The following is a 27,209-nucleotide window of genomic DNA, read 5'->3' on the forward strand; positions in this document are numbered from 1 at the left end:
ATGCCAGACCTTGTAGTGCTTGACACAGCAAAGTGAATATTTTGTTTCAATTATCACATCCTGTTCATGTTTCGCGTATCGTAGCCTCATCTGTGGCCAAGGATTCTTCGTTATGGTCGCACACAGCTGACCGTGACTGCGGCGTATAATCCTTGTGCGAATGTTCGGGATGCATGCGGCTTCATAGTGACAAATATCAAGCACATTATATTTTCACTGCTACAATTACGTTCTGTAGCCAAACTTACCACATCTGCAAATTAAACCACCTGTGCATGGTGATTATTTCACAGAGTCACGTCATTGCTCTCTTGGAACAAATAGGCTAAACTTATAGTGCACAGCTGCATGTCTTATATAGACGCACAATACAGGTTGTAAAAAGCCTGTGAGTGGCACGCAGGTTCTCTACAAGTGAGTGTCGCCACTTGTTCGCCCCTAATCGTTGCGTAAGTTTCGCTTTTCTAGCTTTGAGCATCTGCTCGCAGCAGCACTGCTGCCCGGCGCGCCCGATGACCCGCGTGTTTCGGCTTCGTCTCACTGGCGCCAGATGCGCATGGGGGACCTCACTTAAGCGTACAGAACTTTTCGAGGAGCAGCGCTCTACTCTCACTCACTTCTGGCTTAAAAAATTGGACATTACAGCTAACTTATCATTGAGATAGCAATTATTTGGACACTCTCCGCTGGGTTTTGCCACCGGCGTAGCCATCGTTCATGCTATATGTATACGTATCTATATATAAGGTGATTCCCGTATTTTAGTCCGCTGACAGGCACTCGCCCCGTAATTATCGACCTATTTCACTTACATGCATATCCTGCAAACTACTTGAGCATAGCGGGGCTTCTCGCATCTACCATCACCTTGCATCAAACAATTTCTTCTTCTGTAATCAGCATGGCTTTAGAAAAGGCTACCCATGTGACACCCAGTTATACGAATTCACACCTGACGTTCACTTTAATATGAACGCTGACGAACAAACCGATTGCCTCTTCCTTGATTTCGCCAAGGCATTCGATACTGTCCCTCATTGTCATATAATATCTAAAATGACTGCACTCCATATTGATTCATTAATCCTGTCTTGGCTGCGAAGCTTCCTTTCTTCGCGTGAGCAACTTACGGTGATCAATGACATTTCGTCTAACCTTTGCGGCGTCACATACGGTTTTCCCAAGGCAGTGAAATAGGTCTCATACGTTTTGTAGTATACAATAATGATTTGCCCGATAACCTTTCATCCACAGTTAGGTTGTTCGCCGATGATTGCGCCATTTACTGCAGCATTAAATGTTTTAATGATCATTACGCTCTCAAAAATGGCCTTGACCTAACATTCCGGTAGTGCGAAAATTAGCAGATCTCCCTTAACGCCTCTAAATGCAGGGTAATCTCGTTTACCCGAAAGCATACCAATTCAGCATTTCGCCAGAAGAATATTAACCCCGTTGTTTCAACTACATTATCTTACAAATATTTAGACGTTAACCTTACATCGGATCTATCCTGGACTACGCATATAGCAGCTGTCTCATCGAAAGCCTCTCAATCTCTCGGATATTTTTGCAGAAACTTGAGCAACGCTCCTTCTAACGTACGCGCATTATCATATATTACTTATGTTCGTCCATAGCTAGAGTATGCATCATCCATATTGTCACTATATCAAGATTACCTGTTACGTATGTTGGAAGCCGTCCAGAATAGGGCAGCGAGATTCCTCTCTAGAAACTACGACTACCATTCAAGCATTACTCTAATAAAACAAGACCCTGTATTTCAGTCACTGGAAACACGCCGCAACATTGATTTTTCATGTCTGTTTCATAGGTACATTTAGAGTAATAAAATTCACTGTTTGCCACTTTATTCTCCGGCGCGCACTTTTCGGCGCATTCACAATGCACGTGGTTTCATGCACATTCAAGGTCACATGCAGGTATTTACATTTTCATCACTACCTTGAGCCATTGCATATTAGAACGATCTTCCGGATCATGTTGTATCCATTTCGAACCATCAAACTTTCGTGATAACCTGATTTCGTTGCACTTTGCACCAATATATAAATAAATAAATATATATATATATATATATATATATATATATATATATATATATATTCGTCTGCTTTTCTCCTTTATTTTTAATTGATTCGTATACTGATGCCCCCTTACTTAATGCCGTTCAGTGGGCTCGTAAGATATTTTAATAAATAAATAAATAATTAAATATGTAAACGCTAGAAAAAATATAGAAAGCTAGTGGTGCGCGGAATCAAACTGGGCTCCCTTTGAGTTGGGAATGCGAGGCGTTAACCACTGAGCCACCGAGAAGCACCACCTTCAACGTTCAAATGGCACATATTTACATCTACCACTCACCGCTGTTGACAAGCATCTCGTGAAGAAATATCGTATTTTTAGCATTATCAGCAAGATCGCGCAATAAGCGCGTGTCGCCTAGCATCGCCACATCATCACGACACGGTTGCGCACGCCCTCATCTCTCACGCGTACTTTGGCCAGCAAAGAGGAAGAGGGTGGGAACTCACACACGCGCCCCGATCTCGCGATGGGGAGGGTCGTACGTTCTGGCTGGCATTGGGCTTTCACTGGAACAATTCTGTCGTACTTAACGGGTGCTAAAAGGTCACGGGAATTGTTGCACAGTCTTCATTTCCGAAATCGGTGCTCTTTTTACACACAACAAAGCCACAACTAAGACGCTTATTAGCGTTCATCTGTACGTGGGAATACGTTTTGTGGCGTTATTTGTGCAAGCGAAACGTGGGGCACGTTTCGATCTGCATACCATTCTGCGCTTCACTTTTCAATTTGTTGCTATCGCGTTCATTGCTTTGCCTTTGCAGTAAAGCTGTGATTTTTTTTTCTTTCGATGCCATTGGAAGAGCGCGCTTTTCAATGGTAGCCGTCAGTCCGCCTTAGTTCGGGGACTGTAGCGCTGCTTGCGTCAGACGTGCTTACGAGCGCTTTCCCCCGGAGACGCGTTAGAAGTGTTCCTCACTCAACACCATACTCTGTCAGACTCATTTCGTCGTGCGCCTTCTTTTTGGCTCACAGCAATGCCACCACTGCATCACAGTGCAGAGCATGCAGTAGTGTTGCAGTGAAACTTCCCTATTGGTTGCTCAAACAGCACCACGAATGGTGACACGCTATCTCGAAGCACCCTACATTGCACAGAGTCAGCGTGACCACCAATAATACGAACACAAGAAATGCAAGACGCTGCCCCGTAGATATGTACATGATTCAGCAAGCGTTTCATTACTGTTGTGAGGCACTACATGAATGGTTTCCTCTTTCTTGATCTCAAAGTGCACGCAAAGTCTAGGTGATGGGCGTGAGCAGGAAAGGGCTGGAGAAGAGGAAGGTCAACAGCTAGATCGGGCGCAACAGACTGGCATTGATGAAACAGAGCAGTTGTTGCTCTTAGTATTCCACCCTCTATAGATGGCACTGCTCTGAAAACCCTGTCTCAGCATGCTGTGAATGCTTGAGATATAATTCTGTGGGATACTTGAGCTGAATGCTGATGAGCAGCGTCACTCTATTATTGGCATATCGGCGGTTATTTCTTTAACTGCATCGATCCGGGCAGTTGTCATTTTACTGCGTTACGCATGACTGCTTTGTACATCAACAAATCCGCTGGTAAAAAGACGAGGGCCATAAAAGGGGGGGATGGTCTAGTCGAAAGATTAAGGCCCCATAACATGACAATTTGTTGCTGATGGGGTTCCATTTATGCGGGTATGGCCATACATTACCGAAAAGCAACCCACAATAGCAAAATCATATAAAATTGTGGCTCTGAAGTTTTGTGGTCTCAATTTAGCGCGTCAAACTGCTTCTTCTAATATTTTCGGCGCATAAATTCGGTGCACCCAGTCAGGTCAACACACGCACCTGGCCACACGTCTGTACGGGCGGCATATTTACGAGTGCTGGTATGAATAAAAGATCCAAAATGTTCAGTGACAATCATTCAGAGTCTTCCTAACGTTGCCGCCTCCCTGAAAAGGAAGAAATTATAACGCACGCCAAGTTTCGTTTGTCGCATGCTAAATTTCATTTCATTGTAGTGATATGAATTCTCATTTGAATATTGCCTCCACTTCCAACGTTTTATTCAGAGGTAGTACCAAAACAAGTCAAGTCCAATTGTATGATGATAGTTATAGCGCGAGAACAAAACGACGACACAGAGACAAGAAGGACATGAAAGACACGTGTCCTTGTCTCTGTGTCGTTGTTTTGTTCTCGCGCTATAACTATCGTCATGTCATACCAACTAGCCCAAGCTGCCACACTTTCAATTGTATGTTCTGCAATAATGGCTACGAAAGAACCCCCACTATATTTTAGCGCTGAAGTGATATGAAGTGAAGGTGAGGCAAAGGGTAACTTCTTAAATGCTGTTTAGTTCAAAATTCGTTCTTACGCATAAAACAAAACAATTTTTTCCGGATTTTTTAATATCCAGAAAAAAAGTCTAAACAATATTTTTACTTCAAATAATTTTGACATTATCAAAATGAAACTAAAATGCGAGTCCACATGCTATCATTCTTATCTTCGTCCAACATTGTGGCAATGGTTCTTCTTTTTTCGGTTCTACAGTATTCCCATATTTTATTATAGATACGTGGAAAGCCCACTCTGAAAACATATAACTCAACAAAAGCTTAAGTCTTCTAACACTAACCTAAAGTAGTTCATGATTGTATAACAAAAAATTATTGCGAAAAAGCTAAGTTAAAACAAGAATTAATACACTCATGGTACGCGTAGATGCGCGGTGATGAAATACAACCACATCCCGCGAATTCCAGCTCTATGCTCACTTTATGATCTGTTTACTCTCATGGCAGTTTCCTTCCACGCATGATAGAGGCCTTCAGCAACAGGCTGGGCGTCGGTTATTGAGGGGAGAACTGTGACGTCTGGCTTCGTTTTTCAGTCGCCACAGTTGCTGCCGCAAAGATATCATTGTCATGAAAGATAGGTACCCTGAGATTATGGTCAAAATGTTTTTCAGTAATTGCTGACAGCAACAATTTTACACATATCAAGTGAGGAATGGCCCCTAGGTACCACAAATTTTCTACTAAAGTTCAGCCCCACTGTAACTGTACTCAAATTTTTATGTACACCACTATTTTGGAGAAATATGTACCCAAAAGTACAAAAAATACAAAAGAAGTATTTTAAAGAATAAAATAAATATCGCTCCTTACAAGTAAGGAAGCACATCTAAGCTTTTTTTCTTCACAATGTTTTAGTGTTACGTTCTTCCGAAAGTTCACGGACAAGGCTATTTCTGTGGAGTAGATAAGGTAGTTAATATGATCCAGTTTTCTTATCATATGTTGCTCTGAATAAAGGCAATCGAAAACAATCGTTTTCCTATTTCATTATTGACACATAATCTAAGTTTATGATTGTAGAATTGATACACAGTAATTATCTGAAGCTTGCCGAAAGATGGAGGGTCAAGCTCTCTAGGTTGGGGATTTTTGATGTAGCGTACAGACCTTTTTTTTGTAAAACTAACAGCCTGTCAAGATTGGTTCTTGAAGTTGTGCCCAAATTCAAAAGACAGTAAGTTAGATTTGAAATAACTAAAGAATATTATAGCTCTAGGTTTAATCAGTTTGCAACTAAAAACCTAAGTTTATTCAAAGCAGAAATCGACTGAGACATATTCGCGTGTACTTTACTTATTCGAGTTGTACAACTCAGGTGGATATAGAAAAGTACACCTAAAAATTTAAAGAGAGAGACTCGTTGTATTTTATTATTTTTAAACCAGAGAGAAATCCTGCTGTTATTCTTCACACTTTTTCTCTCTTGAATAAAATAACTTGAGCTTTACTAGCATTCAATTGTAGTTGGTTAGAATCCAGACAGTAAGAGATTGACACCAGTCATTCATTCGCTTTCTTTCCTAGATCTTTTAGACAGCTGCCAGAGAAGAACAAGCTTGTATCACCTGCATATGTAAACTGTAGTAGAACCGCTGCACGTGAATGATATAATTTATATAAATAATCAAAATTGTGGTCCCTGTATAGAACCATGAGGCGCATCTAGTGTTAATGGTTTTAAGTGAGATTTATATTTGTGAACACATGTTTTTCCCTGTCTAGTAAATAGCTACGTACTAACTCCAGAGCAGTACCTCGAATGCTATACCTCAAAAGGCACTTCCGGCAGCAAAGCAAGTGCATCTCAACACAAACTGCTTCTTTGGTGGGTGCGATATTCCTTGGCCCCCTAGGTATAAAGTTGAATAACAATGCGTATCGGAGCACCCCAGTGTGGCACACACTTCATCGATGCGTGCGAGTCATGTCGGCCCCTCTGGAAGAATGTTGCGGGATATTCTCTTGGAGCGGGCCAAACTGTAAAAGAGGACGAAGTTGCGACAGGCACGCTCGAGAAAAGGACAGCTTGGGCTCCATGGCGGATGAATGGGTCATTTCCGTCTAACATATGTGGATTGGTTATTTTGTTACAATATATATTTCTGAGATTGGTAATGCTTCTACGGTTACTGCGGAGTCATCACATGCGTGCGAGTCATCTACGACCCCCAAGGAGAATGTTGCAGAATATTCTCCTTGAGCATGCCGGTCCCCACTTGGTCCTCTTCGACAGTTTGGCCCGCTCCAAGAGAACATTCTGCCACAACCTCTAAGGGGTCAAGATCACTGTCACGCATCAATGAAGTCTGAACCACACCAGGTTTCGCCGATACAGATTATTATTTAAAAGAGGTAATGACATCCTCCAGTGAAAGTGGCATGCATGTCAAGTCCGCACTTGCTCCTGTTGTAACAAGCGGTGGCCAAGTGTCCCAGTTTGTTCAGCGGAACTTCCACAGACAAGAATTTCAGACATGCCAGACCTTGTAGTGCTTGACACAGCAAAGTGAATATTTTGTTTCAATTATCACATCCTGTTCATGTTTCGCGTATCGTAGCCTCATCTGTGGCCAAGGATTCTTCGTTATGGTCGCACACAGCTGACCGTGACTGCGGCGTATAATCCTTGTGCGAATGTTCGGGATGCATGCGGCTTCATAGTGACAAATATCAAGCACATTATATTTTCACTGCTACAATTACGTTCTGTAGCCAAACTTACCACATCTGCAAATTAAACCACCTGTGCATGGTGATTATTTCACAGAGTCACGTCATTGCTCTCTTGGAACAAATAGGCTAAACTTATAGTGCACAGCTGCATGTCTTATATAGACGCACAATACAGGTTGTAAAAAGCCTGTGAGTGGCACGCAGGTTCTCTACAAGTGAGTGTCGCCACTTGTTCGCCCCTAATCGTTGCGTAAGTTTCGCTTTTCTAGCTTTGAGCATCTGCTCGCAGCAGCACTGCTGCCCGGCGCGCCCGATGACCCGCGTGTTTCGGCTTCGTCTCACTGGCGCCAGATGCGCATGGGGGACCTCACTTAAGCGTACAGAACTTTTCGAGGAGCAGCGCTCTACTCTCACTCACTTCTGGCTTAAAAAATTGGACATTACAGCTAACTTATCATTGAGATAGCAATTATTTGGACACTCTCCGCTGGGTTTTGCCACCGGCGTAGCCATCGTTCATGCTATATGTATACGTATCTATATATAAGGTGATTCCCGTATTTTAGTCCGCTGACAGGCACTCGCCCCGTAATTATCGACCTATTTCACTTACATGCATATCCTGCAAACTACTTGAGCATAGCGGGGCTTCTCGCATCTACCATCACCTTGCATCAAACAATTTCTTCTTCTGTAATCAGCATGGCTTTAGAAAAGGCTACCCATGTGACACCCAGTTATACGAATTCACACCTGACGTTCACTTTAATATGAACGCTGACGAACAAACCGATTGCCTCTTCCTTGATTTCGCCAAGGCATTCGATACTGTCCCTCATTGTCAATTAATATCTAAAATGACTGCACTCCATATTGATTCATTAATCCTGTCTTGGCTGCGAAGCTTCCTTTCTTCGCGTGAGCAACTTACGGTGATCAATGACATTTCGTCTAACCTTTGCGGCGTCACATACGGTTTTCCCAAGGCAGTGAAATAGGTCTCATACGTTTTGTAGTATACAATAATGATTTGCCCGATAACCTTTCATCCACAGTTAGGTTGTTCGCCGATGATTGCGCCATTTACTGCAGCATTAAATGTTTTAATGATCATTACGCTCTCAAAAATGGCCTTGACCTAACATTCCGGTAGTGCGAAAATTAGCAGATCTCCCTTAACGCCTATAAATGCAGGGTAATCTCGTTTACCCGAAAGCATACCAATTCAGCATTTCGCCAGAAGAATATTAACCCCGTTGTTTCAACTACATTATCTTACAAATATTTAGACGTTAACCTTACATCGGATCTATCCTGGACTACGCATATAGCAGCTGTCTCATCGAAAGCCTCTCAATCTCTCGGATATTTTTGCAGAAACTTGAGCAACGCTCCTTCTAACGTACGCGCATTATCATATATTACTTATGTTCGTCCATAGCTAGAGTATGCATCATCCATATTGTCACTATATCAAGATTACCTGTTACGTATGTTGGAAGCCGTCCAGAATAGGGCAGCGAGATTCCTCTCTAGAAACTACGACTACCATTCAAGCATTACTCTAATAAAACAAGACCCTGTATTTCAGTCACTGGAAACACGCCGCAACATTGATTTTTCATGTCTGTTTCATAGGTACATTTAGAGTAATAAAATTCACTGTTTGCCACTTTATTCTCCGGCGCGCACTTTTCGGCGCATTCACAATGCACGTGGTTTCATGCACATTCAAGGTCACATGCAGGTATTTACATTTTCATCACTACCTTGAGCCATTGCATATTAGAACGATCTTCCGGATCATGTTGTATCCATTTCGAACCATCAAACTTTCGTGATAACCTGATTTCGTTGCACTTTGCACCAATATATAAATAAATAAATATATATATATATATATATATATATATATATATATATATTTATATATATATATATATATATATATATATATATATATATATATATATATATATTCGTCTGCTTTTCTCCTTTATTTTTAATTGATTCGTATACTGATGCCCCCTTACTTAATGCCGTTCAGTGGGCTCGTAAGATATTTTAATAAATAAATAAATAATTAAATATGTAAACGCTAGAAAAAATATAGAAAGCTAGTGGTGCGCGGAATCAAACTGGGCTCCCTTTGAGTTGGGAATGCGAGGCGTTAACCACTGAGCCACCGAGAAGCACCACCTTCAACGTTCAAATGGCACATATTTACATCTACCACTCACCGCTGTTGACAAGCATCTCGTGAAGAAATATCGTATTTTTAGCATTATCAGCAAGATCGCGCAATAAGCGCGTGTCGCCTAGCATCGCCACATCATCACGACACGGTTGCGCACGCCCTCATCTCTCACGCGTACTTTGGCCAGCAAAGAGGAAGAGGGTGGGAACTCACACACGCGCCCCGATCTCGCGATGGGGAGGGTCGTACGTTCTGGCTGGCATTGGGCTTTCACTGGAACAATTCTGTCGTACTTAACGGGTGCTAAAAGGTCACGGGAATTGTTGCACAGTCTTCATTTCCGAAATCGGTGCTCTTTTTACACACAACAAAGCCACAACTAAGACGCTTATTAGCGTTCATCTGTACGTGGGAATACGTTTTGTGGCGTTATTTGTGCAAGCGAAACGTGGGGCACGTTTCGATCTGCATACCATTCTGCGCTTCACTTTTCAATTTGTTGCTATCGCGTTCATTGCTTTGCCTTTGCGGTAAAGCTGTGATTTTTTTTTCTTTCGATGCCATTGGAAGAGCGCGCTTTTCAATGGTAGCCGTCAGTCCGCCTTAGTTCGGGGACTGTAGCGCTGCTTGCGTCAGACGTGCTTACGAGCGCTTTCCCCCGGAGACGCGTTAGAAGTGTTCCTCACTCAACACCATACTCTGTCAGACTCATTTCGTCGTGCGCCTTCTTTTTGGCTCACAGCAATGCCACCACTGCATCACAGTGCAGAGCATGCAGTAGTGTTGCAGTGAAACTTCCCTATTGGTTGCTCAAACAGCACCACGAATGGTGACACGCTATCTCGAAGCACCCTACATTGCACAGAGTCAGCGTGACCACCAATAATACGAACACAAGAAATGCAAGACGCTGCCCCGTAGATATGTACATGATTCAGCAAGCGTTTCATTACTGTTGTGAGGCACTACATGAATGGTTTCCTCTTTCTTGATCTCAAAGTGCACGCAAAGTCTAGGTGATGGGCGTGAGCAGGAAAGGGCTGGAGAAGAGGAAGGTCAACAGCTAGATCGGGCGCAACAGACTGGCATTGATGAAACAGAGGAGTTGTTGCTCTTAGTATTCCACCCTCTATAGATGGCACTGCTCTGAAAACCCTGTCTCAGCATGCTGTGAATGCTTGAGATATAATTCTGTGGGATACTTGAGCTGAATGCTGATGAGCAGCGTCACTCTATTATTGGCATATCGGCGGTTATTTCTTTAACTGCATCGATCCGGGCAGTTGTCATTTTACTGCGTTACGCATGACTGCTTTGTACATCAACAAATCCGCTGGTAAAAAGACGAGGGCCATAAAAGGGGGGGATGGTCTAGTCGAAAGATTAAGGCCCCATAACATGACAATTTGTTGCTGATGGGGTTCCATTTATGCGGGTATGGCCATACATTACCGAAAAGCAACCCACAATAGCAAAATCATATAAAATTGTGGCTCTGAAGTTTTGTGGTCTCAATTTAGCGCGTCAAACTGCTTCTTCTAATATTTTCGGCGCATAAATTCGGTGCACCCAGTCAGGTCAACACACGCACCTGGCCACACGTCTGTACGGGCGGCATATTTACGAGTGCTGGTATGAATAAAAGATCCAAAATGTTCAGTGACAATCATTCAGAGTCTTCCTAACGTTGCCGCCTCCCTGAAAAGGAAGAAATTATAACGCACGCCAAGTTTCGTTTGTCGCATGCTAAATTTCATTTCATTGTAGTGATATGAATTCTCATTTGAATATTGCCTCCACTTCCAACGTTTTATTCAGAGGTAGTACCAAAACAAGTCAAGTCCAATTGTATGATGATAGTTATAGCGCGAGAACAAAACGACGACACAGAGACAAGAAGGACATGAAAGACACGTGTCCTTGTCTCTGTGTCGTTGTTTTGTTCTCGCGCTATAACTATCGTCATGTCATACCAACTAGCCCAAGCTGCCACACTTTCAATTGTATGTTCTGCAATAATGGCTACGAAAGAACCCCCACTATATTTTAGCGCTGAAGTGATATGAAGTGAAGGTGAGGCAAAGGGTAACTTCTTAAATGCTGTTTAGTTCAAAATTCGTTCTTACGCATAAAACAAAACAATTTTTTCCGGATTTTTTAATATCCAGAAAAAAAGTCTAAACAATATTTTTACTTCAAATAATTTTGACATTATCAAAATGAAACTAAAATGCGAGTCCACATGCTATCATTCTTATCTTCGTCCAACAATGTGGCAATGGTTCTTCTTTTTTCGGTTCTACAGTATTCCCATATTTTATTATAGATACGTGGAAAGCCCACTCTGAAAACATATAACTCAACAAAAGCTTAAGTCTTCTAACACTAACCTAAAGTAGTTCATGATTGTATAACAAAAAATTATTGCGAAAAAGCTAAGTTAAAACAAGAATTAATACACTCATGGTACGCGTAGATGCGCGGTGATGAAATACAACCACATCCCGCGAATTCCAGCTCTATGCTCACTTTATGATCTGTTTACTCTCATGGCAGTTTCCTTCCACGCGTGATAGAGGCCTTCAGCAACAGGCTGGGCGTCGGTTATTGAGGGGAGAACTGTGACGTCTGGCTTCGTTTTTCAGTCGCCACAGTTGCTGCCGCAAAGATATCATTGTCATGAAAGATAGGTACCCTGAGATTATGGTCAAAATGTTTTTCAGTAATTGCTGACAGCAACAATTTTACACATATCAAGTGAGGAATGGCCCCTAGGTACCACAAATTTTCTACTAAAGTTCAGCCCCACTGTAACTGTACTCAAATTTTTATGTACACCACTATTTTGGAGAAATATCAAAGGTGCTCGAGAATTTATCTGTTTCGCCGTTACAAAGACACACACACACACACACACACATATATATATATATATATAAATATATATATATATATATATATATATATATATATATATATATGTACACGTTGATACATAAGAAAAAAGAAGATGACAAGGACTTAAGGACTTGAAGAATTACAGACTGATCAGCTTGCTCTCTGTAGCATACAGGCTATCTACAAAGGTAATTGCTAACAGAATTAAGACAACATTTGAATTCAATCAACCAAAAAAACAAGCTGCATTTTGAACAGGCTACTCAACAATCGTCCGCATTCATTCTATCAATCAGGTAATAGAGAAATGCTCAGATTATAGCCAACCACTATATATAGCCTTCATAGATTACAAGAAAGCGTTTGACTCAGTAGGAATATCAGCAGTCATGCAGACACTACGGAATCAGGGCGTCGACTAAGTATGTATAAACAATCAGGAAGAAATATACAAGTTACGAACTGCTACCATAGTGCTTCAAAAGGAAAGCAACAGAATACCAATCAGGAAGGGTGTGAGGCAGCGAAACACACTCTTCCCAATGCTATTTACCACGTGCTTACAGGAAGTTTCAGAGGACTAGACGGGGAACAGTTAGGCATAAGAGTTAATGGTGAGTAGCTTTGCAACCTGCGCTTCGCCGATGACGTTGCATTGCTGAGTAACTCAGGGGATGAATTGTAACTTATGATCACGGAGTCAGACAAGGAGAACAGAAAATTCGGTTTTAAGGTAATCTGCATAAAACGAAAGTAATGTACATCTACCTCGGAAGAGAACAGCGCTGCGAGATAGGTAAGAGTGCAGTTGAAGATGTAAAAGACTATGTCTACTTAGGATAGGCAATAACTGTGGAGCCGGACCACGAAACTGAAGTAACTAGGAGAATACGAATGGGCTAAAGCACATTTGGCATGCACTTTCAACTCATGACAGGTAGAAGAAACTATCGCTCAAAAGGGAGGTATATAACAGCTGCATCTAGCTGGTACTAAGATATGGAGGAGAAACCCGGAGACTTACAAAGAGGGTTCAGCTTAAATTTAGGACGACGCCGCGAGCAATGGAAAGGAAAATGGTAGGTGTAACCTTAAGAGACAAGAAGACAGCAGAGTGGATTAGGGAACAAACCAGGGTTAAGGATATCACAGTTAAAATCAAGAAGCGGAAATGTACATGGGCCAAGCATGTAGCACGTAGACAAGATAGCCGCTGGTCATTAAGAAAAACTATCTGGATTCCTAGATAAGGCAAGTGGGTTAGCTGGGCAGATGATAATAAGATGTTTGCGTGTATAAATTGGCAGCAGCAAGCACAGGACCGAGTTGACTGGTGGAACATGGGAGAGGCCTTTGTCCTGCTGTGGACGTAGTCAGGCGGATGATGATGATGACAATGCTGCTGCTGATAATGATATGATATCTAACAGAGAATAATGCCAAAGAAAATATGGGAGAAGTTATTAGACCAATTGTAATGTTTATGTGAAGAAAAAAAGTGGGTGACAAGAAAACTTGCCGCAGTCAAGAACCGAACCTGCGACCTTCGAAAATGCGTACGATGCTGCACCATTGAGCTACCACGGCAGCTAACCCCCAGCCATTTTATTGAGTATATACATGAATTTAAACGCAGTGTGTGAGTCAGCGGTACCACTACCAGTAGCTATGACGGCGAGTGTGGGACACCCTTTATAAGCCTGTTTGGCGTCACGTAGCACGTGAACCCGTTGCAAGCTGGCAGCTGAACGATAGTCCCTCGTATATATATATATATATATATATATATATATATATATATATATATATATATATATATATATATATATATATATGGGAAAGAAGTGTATACCTAAGGGCTTGTTTTTCCGTGTTTTAACACAATATTAATGATATCTAACAGACAGTAATGCCAAGGAATGTAAAGGGGAAGTTATTAGAACCAATGGAACGTAAATAAGAAAAAAGAAGAAAGAAAAGCGGATGAAAAAATAACCAGCCGTGAGCAGGAATCGAACCTACGATTTTCGAATAACGCGTTCGATGCTCATCTAACGCGTTATTTGCATCGAATGCGTTATTTGAAGGTCGTAGGTTCGATTCCTGCTCACGGCTGGTTATTTTTTCATCCGCTTTTTTTTCTTTTTTCTTCTTATTTACATTCCATTGGTTCTAATAACTTCCCCTGTACATTCCTTGGCATTACTGCCTGTTAGATATCATATATATATAAATATATATATATATATATATATATATATTGTAATGACGAAAACCGAAACTGGAACTCTCTCTGGCACAGACTCGCATGCTAGGAGGAAGCCGAGGAAGACGAAGCAGAATAAGAACAGCCGGCCTGCAGCAAAGGCGTTGTGTCTTATTTCTCGTCCTTACAATGGCGCAGTCGACGAAGAAAACGGCTTACGTCCCGGCTTCGTCATCCAGAACGCCCGCCGACGTGCAGCCGCGGTAAGCGTCGCTTGAGGACGGCGTCAAGCCCTCCTCGGCAGCTGTTCACCTGCCGCCACTGACACCACCGTTCGGGGATGGCGCCAAGGCCTCCTCGGCGGCTCTAGTATACCCATCACCGGTATTTCTTCATGAAAAGGGACACCGTCTACGCGTCCTTCGCCACGGATTGTGCCGTGAGCACAGGTCCACAAGTGAACCCTGCGGCACAAGCCACCTGTCCGTACCCTCGTGGATCATCGGCAGCGTGGTTCTCTCATCGTAAAAACGCTGTTCACGCTTCCTCGATCATGGAGCCGACAGCCCTCCTGCAGCCGGGAGCACCTGTGCCGCCATTCGGGGACGGCGTCCAGGCCTTCTCGATGGCTCCTGGGCAGGCTTGCCCCGGCCCCACCACGACAGTACATGGCCTCTCGTTGACCGGGAATGCCGTTCACGCTTCCCACTGCGACAACGTCCTGCTCAGTGCTTCATCGGCACCTCAGCCGCTCAGGGGTGCTGTTCAAGCTCCCTCGGCCGAGGGTACCACAGCAGTGAGTACGCTGATCGGGGAACACGTCCCCACTGGCTCCGCATGTGGGCCGCCCGAGAGTGCCACCGAGCTTTCGCGCACCATTGCGCGACTCCGCCTCGAGGTCGGCGCCCTGACAGCGTCGAGTTCTGCGATATTCCCTGCTGCCTTGCCGGGACTTCACATTATCGATGAGGCGTTGGCCGCGGCCGCCTCGCAAGACCATTCAACAACTTCCCCCGAGAGCCGCAGCAAGCTCCAGTATACTCTCGCGGCTCTTTCACACCAACTTGGCTGTGTGGCGTCGCTATTTTCTGGAGCTTCGCCTGCCGTGACACCACCACCGGCTGCCTCCGAGCTACCCGAGTTTCGCGGCTTCCAGGACGATGCCGTCGATTGGGTGGCTACCATCAATGCTCTCGGAGCTCGCAAGGGATGGAGCGACAATCAGAAGTGGTGCGTGGCCTTAGACCGCCTTCAAAATCCTGCTGCTGCGTGGCACAGGTACGAAGGCGTGCGGCAGCAGTCCTGGGCGGACTGGAGCGCCAAGCTCATTGCTGCGTTTGGAAGAATTGAGTCTGACCTCACTGCTACCTCTCATTCTACCCTCGCCACTACCGAGCAAGGGGCTATTGAGAAGCACAACGACGAGGCAGCTGCACCCTCTGCCAACCTGCCCTACCTCGGAGATCAACCTCACGAGGCGCCGCGCCCCCCTACAGCTGTGCCGCGTGCCCCCTCCCCGGACAGCTTCCCAGAGTACCCTGCGGCAATCATCGAGACAAGCTGGACGGTGTACTCCTCCGGGCAGATCTCTGACTCCGCGTCGACACCTGACACACAATTACCTTTGACCCATAGTAAGGAGCCGCACCATCCCCTGCCACCTTTGCCGTCATTGGCCGAGTGCGTGGACGCTCGTAACTTGCCAAATGCCGTCTCCCCTAACGAGCCACAAGTGCCTACTCCACCTGAGGAGGATGCCATCGAAGTCATTCCGGTGCAGTTCACGGTTGCTCCGGATGGCGAGGCAACTGGCCATGTCGACATGAACGCACGTGACGGATTGGCAAAAACCTCCACTTCGACCAGCAGTGCATCAGCGAAGACGCTAGAGCACGACTTGCGTCGCAAGTCTACGCGCAAAGTCTACACAGCGATGTCGCTGATATCTATCGATATAGCCCATCGTACCTTCCCTCGCTCTGAACAACGCAGGCGTCCCCGCTCAGTGTGGGCCGCAGTACTGCATACTGGTGTCCCTGCAATGTCATCCAAGCAGCGAAGGGGTAGTCATCGCGATGGTCCGCCACCAATGCGATCACTCCGCACCAGCCAGTATCACCTGCTGGGTTTACATTCTCCAGGTGACTACATTAACTTGCCGCGCGGACGCGACCTGCAGCGACCACCTCGACACAGCCAGGGTCGTCCACCAGAGTACAGGACAGTTCCACAGGACAGCTCGAGGCGTGCACATGACAGACTACCACGGCACTCCCAGTGCCGCCCTCCAGAGAAAATTGCCCTTTGCGCGCTAGCAGTCATGGCCGAGTGTAATGACGAAAACCGAAACTGGAACTCTCTCTGGCACAGACTCGCATGCTAGGAGGAAGCCGAGGAAGACGAAGCAGAATAAGAACAGCCGGCCTGCAGCAAAGGCGTTGTGTCTTATTTCTCGTCCTTACAATATATATATATATATATATATATGTATATATGAGATCTAACAGACAATAGTGCCAAGGACTGTATAGGGGAATATATTAAACCGAATTGTAGCGTAACCATGAAGAAAAAAGTGGGTGAAAAGATGACTTGCCGTGGGCAGAAACCGAGGATGCGGCCTTCGAATGCCGCGTTCGATGCTATCTCACTGAGCTACTACAGCTGCTGTTGGATCTTATTATTATTGTGTCAAACCACGAAAAAACGAGCCCTTATGTATTTTTCTTGTTGATTAACGAGGGTCTCGTGCTGGCAAACTTGGTGCCTTAGGTTGTATATGAGGGACTATTGGTCAGCTGCTAGCTCGTAATAAGTTCACAGGCTACGTGGCGTCAAACAGGATCAAAAAGTGTGTGCCACTCTCGCCGTTATGGCTACAGATGGCACGGATGGCTACAGATGGCAGGATATATCCGCTGTGAGAGCTCAGTGGTAGACCATCGAACGCGTTATTCGAAGGTCGCAGGTTCGGTTCCGGTCAATGGCAAGTCATCTTTTTACCCACTTTTATTTCTTCATAATTACATTAAAATTCCGTCGAAGAAATTCCCTATACTTTCGTTATCATTATTGTTGAATAGATCTCAATATTATTGTGTCAAACCAAGGAAAAGTAGTCCTTATGTGTACACTTCTTTCCCATATATATATATGTGTGTGTGTGCGGTGTGTGTATGCGTGCGTGTGTGTGTATGTGTGCGTGTGTGCGCGCGCGCGTGTGTGTGTGTGTGTGTATGTGTGTGTGTGTGTGTGTGATGCGGAGGAGGCGTTGGCTGTTCAATCATAGTAAATACTCTACTCCAAGTGCCTACTTTACCGTAACTGTTGCACCCAGAAAACTTCGACACACTGATGTATTCCGTTGTGTTTCTTATTGATATTTCCTTTAACAGACAAACTACACTGCATGACATGGGGAAAACGCACTGATGAAAAAATTGAAGAGAACGAGTGCTACAACAGCTCAACATTGACCTGCGAGAATCTGTCTATGGCACTAGAAAACCCAGGTGGTGACCCTTGCCATGCGTTTGACGAAATTGAAAAAATTACTACGAAAAAGGCTTATGATGAAGAAGAATTTTTAATGTATTCATAAACATTTCTTGAATAAAGCTTATGTAATGGGCAATTTTAGTGCGGTCATGGCTATACCACCTATACCGTAGAATATGCGCTCATGATTATGACGATACAGAAGGCGCCACCTCATTTCTGCAGTAAGCGAATGCCATTTTCGCCCCATCGCGCCGCACATTAACACGAAACTGTTTTATGCCGGGGCCCTCCACGTGTTCAGGGACGTATTTCTGCCATGAAAAAGACGTGTGAAATTGCGCACGATCATAAATAGGAAAAACCAAAATCAGGTCCATGAGTGAATCTGTACCGTCTGAATATATTGTCACGTTACAACGTAACTGTAACCTGCTGATAATGGCACAGAAGAATGTCAAACTGATCGAACAACGGCAGTACGACTATTGTTTTTCTCTGCACGCGCATCTTTGTCCTCTTCTGATCAGCGGCACATACAAGCATGCCAGCATCTGTGGAAATAATAGTTTCTTGTACTAGTGGCATTACCCCCCTTTCCAAAGGACATTGTCCCGATGTCATAACATTATTGCCAGATGAAAACAAGCACGATAAGCAGTACACAATGGGGTGTTCACAATCACTGTATGTCTACTCAAGGGAGTGTGGCGAATAGTCAGCGTTGGTAAAATGGTTTCATCCTCGAAACATGAACGACGTGTGGCTGTTGTGAACGGCGGGATTGACATCGCGACGACGAGCGTTGTACCGCAGTGAGTCGATGCATTGTTGCATATGGATTCGTTCGATAGCAAGCTTACGAGCCGCGTCTGCCAGTCTGATAAATTCGTTCGTCTTGACACTAATTTGGTGTCTGTCAGGTAGAAGCATGGCATCCAGCATTGTAGTGACCTCCCTGCCATGAAGCAACCGGAATGGTGTGAATCCAGTTGTTTCTTGCACAGCGGTGTTGTAAGGGAACGTGACGTAAGGGAGGATCTCATCCCAGTTTTTGTGGTCTTGGTCAACGTACATGGATAGCATGTCAGCGATCGTCTTGTTTAGTCGCTCTGTAAGGCCGTTGCTTTGTGGGTGGTATGCAGTAGTTTTTCGATGTGTTGTGCCGCTAAGCTGCATGACGTCTTGTATCATCCGGGCGGTAAAAGCTGTGCCACGATCTGTTATGCCAACTGCTGGTGCTCCATGTCGGAGGATGATGTTTTTCATAAAAAAGTGGGCGGTCTCAATGGCGGTGCCACGTTGTAATGCCTTCGTTTCGCAGTAGCGCGTCATGTAATCAGTAGCGACTACAATCCAGCGGTTGCCGTCACGAGACTTGGGAAAAGGTCCGAGTAGATCCATGCCTATTTGTTGAAACGGTTGTGTCGGAGGAGCGATGGGCTTCAAAAAGCCTGCTGGGCGCTGATGTGGTGCTTTACGGCGCTGGCACTCGTGACACGTCTTCACGTAATGCTTCACGTCTCGGCTGAGCTTAGGCCAGTAGTAGTGTTGGCGAATCCGGGCCAAGGTACGTGTATATCCCAAGTGGCCTGAGGAAGGCTCATCGTGACAGGCGGACAAGACATCAGCTCGTAACGCTGGCGGGACAACGAGCAGATACTCAGTTGCGTAAGGGTCGAAGTTTCTTTTATAGAGGATATTTCTGCGGACGCAGAACGATGATGATAAGCGGGTGAATGCTGGTGGTGGGTGCGGCGTACGGCCTTCGAGATATTCGATGAATTGTCGAAGCTCGGAATCGTTTTTCTGCTGTTCAGCCAAGTCGGATACACTAACCGCGCAGAGAAAACGGCCGTCGAGATCGTGATCACCTGGCGCTGTTTTGAGAGGAGCTCGGGAAAGGCAGTCCGCGTCAATATGCTTCCGGCCAGACTTGTACACGACTGTCAAATCGGACTCCTGGAGGCGTAAGCTCCACCTGGCCAGACGTCCGGAAGGGTCTTTAAGGTTCGCCAATCAGCAGAACGCATGATGATTGGTAACAACTCTGAACGGGCGACCATACAGGTACGGTCTGAATTTAGCTATTGCCCAGACAACAGCTAGGCACTCCTTTTCAGTTGTTGTGTAATTCGCCTCCGCAGATGATAAAATCCGACTCGCATAAGCAATAGGGCGTTCGATGCCGCCTTGCCACTGGACGATGACTGCACCAAGGCCGATGTTACTGGCGTCTGTGTGTAGTTCAGTGTCGGCATATTCGTCGTAGTATCCGAGTAAGGGCTCAGATTGTAGACGCTGCTGGAGCTCGGAGAAAGCGCGTGTTTGCTCAAGGCCCCACACGAAGGGAACGTCGTCTTTTGTCAGACGAGTGAGGGGTTCGGCAATGTTTGCAAAATTCTGCACAAAGCGTCTGTAGTATGCGCAGAGGCCTAAAAATCGACGCACATCACGTTTGTTGGTAGGTGGTGGAAAATCTGCGACAGCCAATGTTTTGTGTGGGTCAGGCCGAATACCATCAGGGCTAACAAGGTGACCGAGGAACTTCAATTCGTTGTAGCCAAAATGACATTTTTCTGCTTTCAGTGATAGGCCTGCCGTGCGAATTGCAGCAAACACAGATATAAGTCGTTGCAAATGCTGCTCAAACGTTTGGGAGAAGACAACGACGTCGTCTAAGTAAACAAGGCATGCTTCCCACTTGAGACCGGAGAGCACTGTATCCATCATCCTCTGGAATGTCGCAGGGGCAGAACACAGACCGAAGGGCAGCACCTTGAATTCGTACAGACCATCAGGCGTTATGAATGCTGTTTTCTCTTGGTCGCGTTCATCAACTTCGATCTGCCAGTAGCCACTGCGTAAATCCATAGAGGAGAAGTATCGGGCGCGTCTGAGGCGGTCTAGTGAGTCGTCGATGCGCGGAAGCGGATAAACGTCTTTCTTTGTGACTTTGTTGAGTTTGCGGTAATCGACGCAAAATCGGAGAGTGCCATCCTTCTTTTTTACTAGTACGACGGGGGACGACCATGGACTGTTCGAGGGTTGGATTACGCCATCTTCGAGCATCTGCTTCACTTGAGAACGTATAGCCTCTTGTTCCTTTTGTGATACTCGGTAGGCGTGCTGACGTATGGGTCTCTCAGCATGGTCAGTGACAATGCGGTGCTTTACGGTTGGCGTTTGTTTTATCTTGGATGTAGACGCGAAACAGTCGCTAAACATGCGGAGGATACAGCGGATTTGCTCTTTTTGTGCACATGACAGCTTCGGATTGACATCGACTGTATCGGCTACCGCGGTGTCACTTTCAACAGCTGTAGAAATTGGGGCTATCGTCGTACACGCTTCATCGTCAATGGATTCGAAATGAGCGATAGTTGTTCGCTTGGCCAAATGTTGGTATGCTCCACTAAAATTGGTGACCAACAACTCAGTCATCCCATGTTTAAATTGAATTATGCCGCGGGCAACACAGATTTGCTGAGACAAGAGCACCGAATGGTTGGCTTCAGCGATACCACGGCTGTCATGGTCTATGTCGCCCTGTACTGTAACGAACATACTGGTGCGTGGCGGTAGTGTGACGGTGTCGTCGACAATGCGAAGCGCAGTCTTCTGCGGATTGGTATCTCTAGACTTCGGGCCATAGTCGTCAGCAAACGTTACGAGGCAGTTTCGAAGATTTATAACAGCGCCATGCTCACGAAGGAAATCCATGCCAAGAATAACTTTCCGGGAGCATTCGGGAAGCACAACAAAACAAACAACGAACGTCGACTCACAGATTTGCAGCCTTGCGGTGCATCTCCCGATTGGTGTCAAGAGATGACCACCGGCTGTCCGAAGGTTTGGTCCATGCCCCCAAGGAGTCGTGACTTTCCTGAGCTCAGCCACAAGTTCAGCGCTGAAAACTGAGTAGTCGGCACCGGTGTCGACCAGAGCAGTCACTGGATGGTTGTCGACACGAATGGCAATGTCAGCAGAAACGGGTTCGTCAGCGATGCGTGGTGTCGGCTGAAAGGAATTGTCGAAGGGCGGTGGAAGGGTCGGAGGAGGCTGTTTTGACGATAGCTTAACAGCGGTCCCACCCCCGGAGGCCGCTAATTCTAGTTTCCCCGGTGTGGACTTGGGGACCTAGCGGATCGTCTCGCAACAACATCGGCGAAAGTGGAGTATTGATTCGCTGACGTAGAGCGTCGAGGAGACGGAGAGCGTGATTGGCGTCGCTGAAGATTCGGAGACGGTAGACTTGCCAAGTATTCTGCGATGGCGCGGGGTCGTTCGCCGTCCCTGGGCCGACGAGCGTCTGGCCGAAATCCAGGTAGGCCCATCTGTCTGTACGAGCACTCCCGGTACAAGTTACCTGGCTCACCACAGTGGTAGCATAGTGGCCGATTGTCGGAAGCGCGCCACACGCTAGATTTCCGCAAATTAGGTCGCGGATTTTCATAATGTGGTGGGCCCGAGAAGTACTGCGGCATCTGCGGGCAAGTCGGTCGTTGGTTTTCATAGCGTGGCCCGCCCGAGAAGTGCTGTGGCGTCTGCAGGCTAGTCGGTTGGGGGAAATAGCTGGCTGCCGCTGCAGGAGTACGTACAGCTTCCGCATACGTTAGCAGAAGAGCTTCGGTTGGAGGTGGCGCTAATGGTCGTACCAGCTGCCGCACCTCTTCATGAACGACGTCTGTCAGAGCAGCCACTTGAGGCTGTGAAGGCACTGCGTGAAGCTTTTGCAGCTCGTCGCGTACAATGCTACGGACTAGCTCAGCAAGGTCTCTCACGCTCGTGACATCGGGTGTTACCAAGGGTGCTGACAGACATGCAAGGTTGTCGGACCGCTCATACTGCGAAGACCGCTGTCTAAGCATTCGCTCCATTGTCGTCGCTTCACGGAGGAATTCTGCCACGGTAGCTGGTGGGTTTCGTACAAGTCCTGCAAACAGTTGCTCCTTGACACCCCGCATCAGAATGCGCACCTTTTTGTCTTCCGTCATTTCAGAATCCGCTCGACGGAACAGACGAGACATCTCCTCAACGAACATGGCCACGCTTTCATTGGGTCGTTGATTGCGAGAATTGAGGAGACGTTCGGCTTGTTCTTTACGGTCAGCGCTACCATACGTGTTCCGCAGCTGAGCGCAAAACACTGGCCAGGTTGTCAGGGCGGCCTCGTGATTCTTGAACCATATACGCGCCGAATCCTCTAGGTAGAAATAGACATACCGCAGTTTCCGGTGCTCGTCCCACTCGTTGGCGACGGCGACTCGATCGTATTGGTCCAGCCAGTCTTCAACGTCTTCGTAGGGCTCCCCATGGAAATGCTTTGGCGTTCGAGAGGCTGGTAGCCATGGTGCTGGCGGAGTCGCGGTCTGTTCAGTCTGGCTTGCAGTTGTCGCATATGCCATGGTTCTGGAGCGTTCCGGAAGAGGGCTGAACTGGGGTAGTAGGCCTAGTTGCCGCCAACTGCGTCGAAGGTTGGCTGTTTCTACTAAGGCGTCGATGTTGGGACCGAGATCTTCCTCGTGGTAACAGTGCATAGATTATTACCCAGCGCCTCCACCAGTGTCACGTTACAACGTAACTGTAACCTGCTGATAATGGCACAGAAGAATGTCAAACTGATCGAACAACGGCAGTACGACTATTGTTTTTCTCTGCACGCGCATCTTTGTCCTCTTCTGATCAGCGGCACATACAAGCATGCCAGCATCTGTGAAAATAATAGTTTCTTGTACTAGTGGCAATATGTGCTTGAGAATGGGGAATTCTGGTCTTGAACACGCGGCATTGCAATACCAGCATTCGCTATTCCCAAGCACAGAGATTCAGACGAATTTACTCCCACACTAAGCACTTTCACAAAAACAGCACACCGAAGCGAGAAGTACTGCTTCATAAAGAATGAACCTAAAATGCAGTCCACATGCTATTATTCTTATCTTCGTCCAACATTGTGGCAATGGTTCTTCTTTTTTCGGTTCTACAGTATTCCCATATTTTATTATAGATACGTGGAAAGCCCACTCTGAAAACATATAACTCAACAAAAGCTTAAGTCTTCTCACACTAACCTAAAGTAGTTCATGATTGTATAACAAAAAAATATTGCGAAAAAGCTAAGTTAGAGCAAGAATTTTTTAATACACTGATGGGACGCGTAGATGCGCGGTGATGAAATACAACCACATCCCGTGACAAGTACTGCTTCATAAAGAAAGTACTGCTTCATAAAGAAAAAGCTAGACCGTAAGACTGCTCTAAACAACACGAAGGATGCCGATCTGATCCACAAAAAATTTTGCTATTAAGTACTTCTAGCAACCTAACTAACATTAACAAGGTCCCAAAAACACTTTAACGTATTGGAACAGAGTGTGCGACTAATCGAAATTTTCACTTCTCCTCCTCGTGTGATATACAGGCGGCCCAAATGTATAAAGGATCGTTCAATAAATTCAAAGATGGGCATAAAACACCAAACGGAATGTCGCCCTTGTAGAAAAATCAGATGAATAGAATGCAAAGAGATGCAGACAACGACAATGGCGGAAAGCACCCACTAAGAGTTTAGGCACAAAATAAGAGATGCACCAGGCTGTGACTCAGACAATGTCGTATACCCTGAGGAATGTTAGGTATGTAACGTGCAATAGGAGGGCCAGAGAGACACGTCGTTTAGAATTGGATTGAACAACCATCGGACACATTTAAGTACCCTGCCTGGCCTCCCACTTTAAAAACATAGTACATTGAAAGACCATAGCTTTGATGACATCTGGGTCACACTATTGGTAAACAATTTCCGAACATTCATAGAACGGAAACAACGGGAGTCTTATTTTATCTAGAAAATCAACAAAAGAAAAAACGAAATTATCAAACACCCAGGCATTCTGTCAGCGATACGATCACTAAAGGACGCAAATGCCTCACTTTATTCAGTTGTCTGCCCCTAGCCTCCCATTGCGACAACAAAATTACCCCAAAACAAAGCTGTACACGTATGCATCTGACAATATAGATTAGGCTTGTTGCTTCAAGCACAACCGGAAAGCACAGATTAGTGGTCCCAGAAATTAAGCAATCTTTTTTCTCTGTTTTTTGTTTCTCTTCCCTACTATTTAACGCACCTTTCCTTTTCCTTTAACCGGCAGAAGCCAATACATATATTGAACTTTGATGGCATTGCCACATTACCAGCTTTTTCATATCTTCCGGCGCCGAAAACATGCCCTCAGAGGGCTTGAGCTTCTCCCCACCGATTTGTCGTAAACTTGAAAGTTGAACAAGTCACCATCGGATCGCATTGGAAGGTGCAATACTAACACTGTCCTGTTGGGTGAAGGGTGTGTATGTGTGTGTGTGGGAGGGGGGGTATTGTTGTCAATGATGGCTTGGCTCGTTTACGTTCGCCTTACTATCTTGAAATGCCATCCCTTCCAAATCTCATCGTATCTTGCTTCTTCTCGTTGTTTTCTTCAGTTATTTTTTGCTTTTTTCTTCTTTTTTGTTCATCTTTTCCATCTTTTCCTTTCCCTCTTTTCTCCACAAGTTGTAAGAAGACACGAAAAATGCGTAAATTTATGATGCCTTGAAAAAGATAGACTACCACCTAAATTTCGGCTAAATAAACAGTTGTCATGTGAGTGCGAAAGCACATACATCTTCATACTTTTTATATATATATATATTTATATGATTCAAAAAAGTCTGTGGGTCCGGTGCAAATATAATTATGAATAAAGGAGCACACCTATTAAAATTTGATAATTGTTTACTCTACGTTTCGGCCGTGGCAACGCCTTCGTCAGGATTAACCATGTATATGTATATGTATGTAACCAGGATATATATATATATATATATATATATATAGATGAAATAGATGATCAGAGTTTCTTCCGGCTACCGTAATAAAAGTTATAAACTTCGAGAATAGTGCATTATAGGAAACAAAACAATAAAATATTTATTTAATCCTAACAGTTTCGGCTGGTGGACCAGCCTTCTTCGGAGGATGTAAGTGAAATGATACAAGTTCCCGTAGCAGAGGGTCACCCTCACAGCTTAAAGACCCTCCAAAAAAAAGAGACAAGCGGGCGAACGAGGTAGCAACAGACAACATATATATATATATATATATATATATATATATATATATATATATATATATACATATAAAATAAGGGAAAGAAGTGTATACCTAAGGGCTCGTTTTTCCGTGTTTTAACACAATAATAATGAGATATAACAGACAGTAATGCCAAGGAATGTACAGAGGAAGTTATTAGAACCAATGAAATGTAAATAAGAAGAAAGAAAAGTGGATGAAAAAATTACCAACTGTGAGCAGGAATCGAACCTACGACCTTCAAATTACGCGTTCGATGCTCTAACCACTGAGCTATCACAGCTTTTTTTTTGCCTGTTTACATACAACATTCAGAAACATATATACATCAAACAAAGTAGAAACATGAAACAAAAAAAGAGGTAAAAAGCATCATATTTAACAGGCTTTTTAAAATTCCTTCATCTGTAGAAGGCTTTCTACTTGATGAAGCCATTCGGGCACCTCTTGTTGAACCTTTTGTGCTTCCACGAACGAACAGACAGATTGAAAGAAATATTGCCTGACCGGACGTGCATTAACATCAGCATGGCGCACCGCCATTCTAGATTGCCATATACCGTGCAGGCCCAGTAACATAACTAGGTCGAAAGGTATTCCTTCTTCATTTGATACTGGTAGAAATCTGATGCCATAGGCATCGAGAGGCAGATCCTTTTTCAAAGTCCTTTGGAGAACATCCCAGAAAAAGACTGCATCCCAGCAGTCCAGGAAAACATGTTCAATTGTTTCCGGCTTTTTGCAGAGAAGGCAATCAACACCCCAAGGAACGAATAAGCCTTTTTCTTGCATCCATGTTTTCACGGGCAAGGTCCCAGTGTGCAACTTAAAGAAAAAGGATTTCGCAACAGGTGTTACCTCCATTTTTTTAACACGGCTTAAGACATTTTGGCCTGGGCCTACACGGTATAATGCTCTATATAGGGGAACAGGAAGAACTGTTTCTACTAAATCTTTGTATAACTTTTTACGCGAAACCGTACTGAGGTATTCCAATGAAAAACGCGTTTTTAGAAAGAGACATGAATCAACAACTTCTTTTAAGAAACCTCTAACACTTGCTTTCGTGTGAACAGATGCTACCACAAATTCTGGCAACCGTCTTCCAAGCCTAAGCTGTATAACAGTACGTATGAATGGGTC

General features: G+C 44.9%; 1 long non-coding RNA gene across 1 annotated transcript in view; it reads left to right on the forward strand.

Moving 5' to 3' along the window:
* The window catches only part of LOC142766951 (uncharacterized), a 49,319-nt gene extending 31,251 nt beyond the window's left edge, over positions 1–18,068 (forward strand). The window contains exon 3 of the long non-coding RNA XR_012884679.1: positions 17,830–18,068. This is a non-coding gene — a long non-coding RNA (uncharacterized LOC142766951). The remainder of the gene's footprint in view (positions 1–17,829) is intronic.
* The last annotated feature ends 9,141 nt before the right edge of the window (positions 18,069–27,209 follow it).

This window comes from Rhipicephalus microplus, chromosome 7 (assembly GCF_043290135.1).
Source record: "Rhipicephalus microplus isolate Deutch F79 chromosome 7, USDA_Rmic, whole genome shotgun sequence".
Classification (NCBI taxonomy): domain Eukaryota; kingdom Metazoa; phylum Arthropoda; class Arachnida; order Ixodida; family Ixodidae; genus Rhipicephalus; species Rhipicephalus microplus.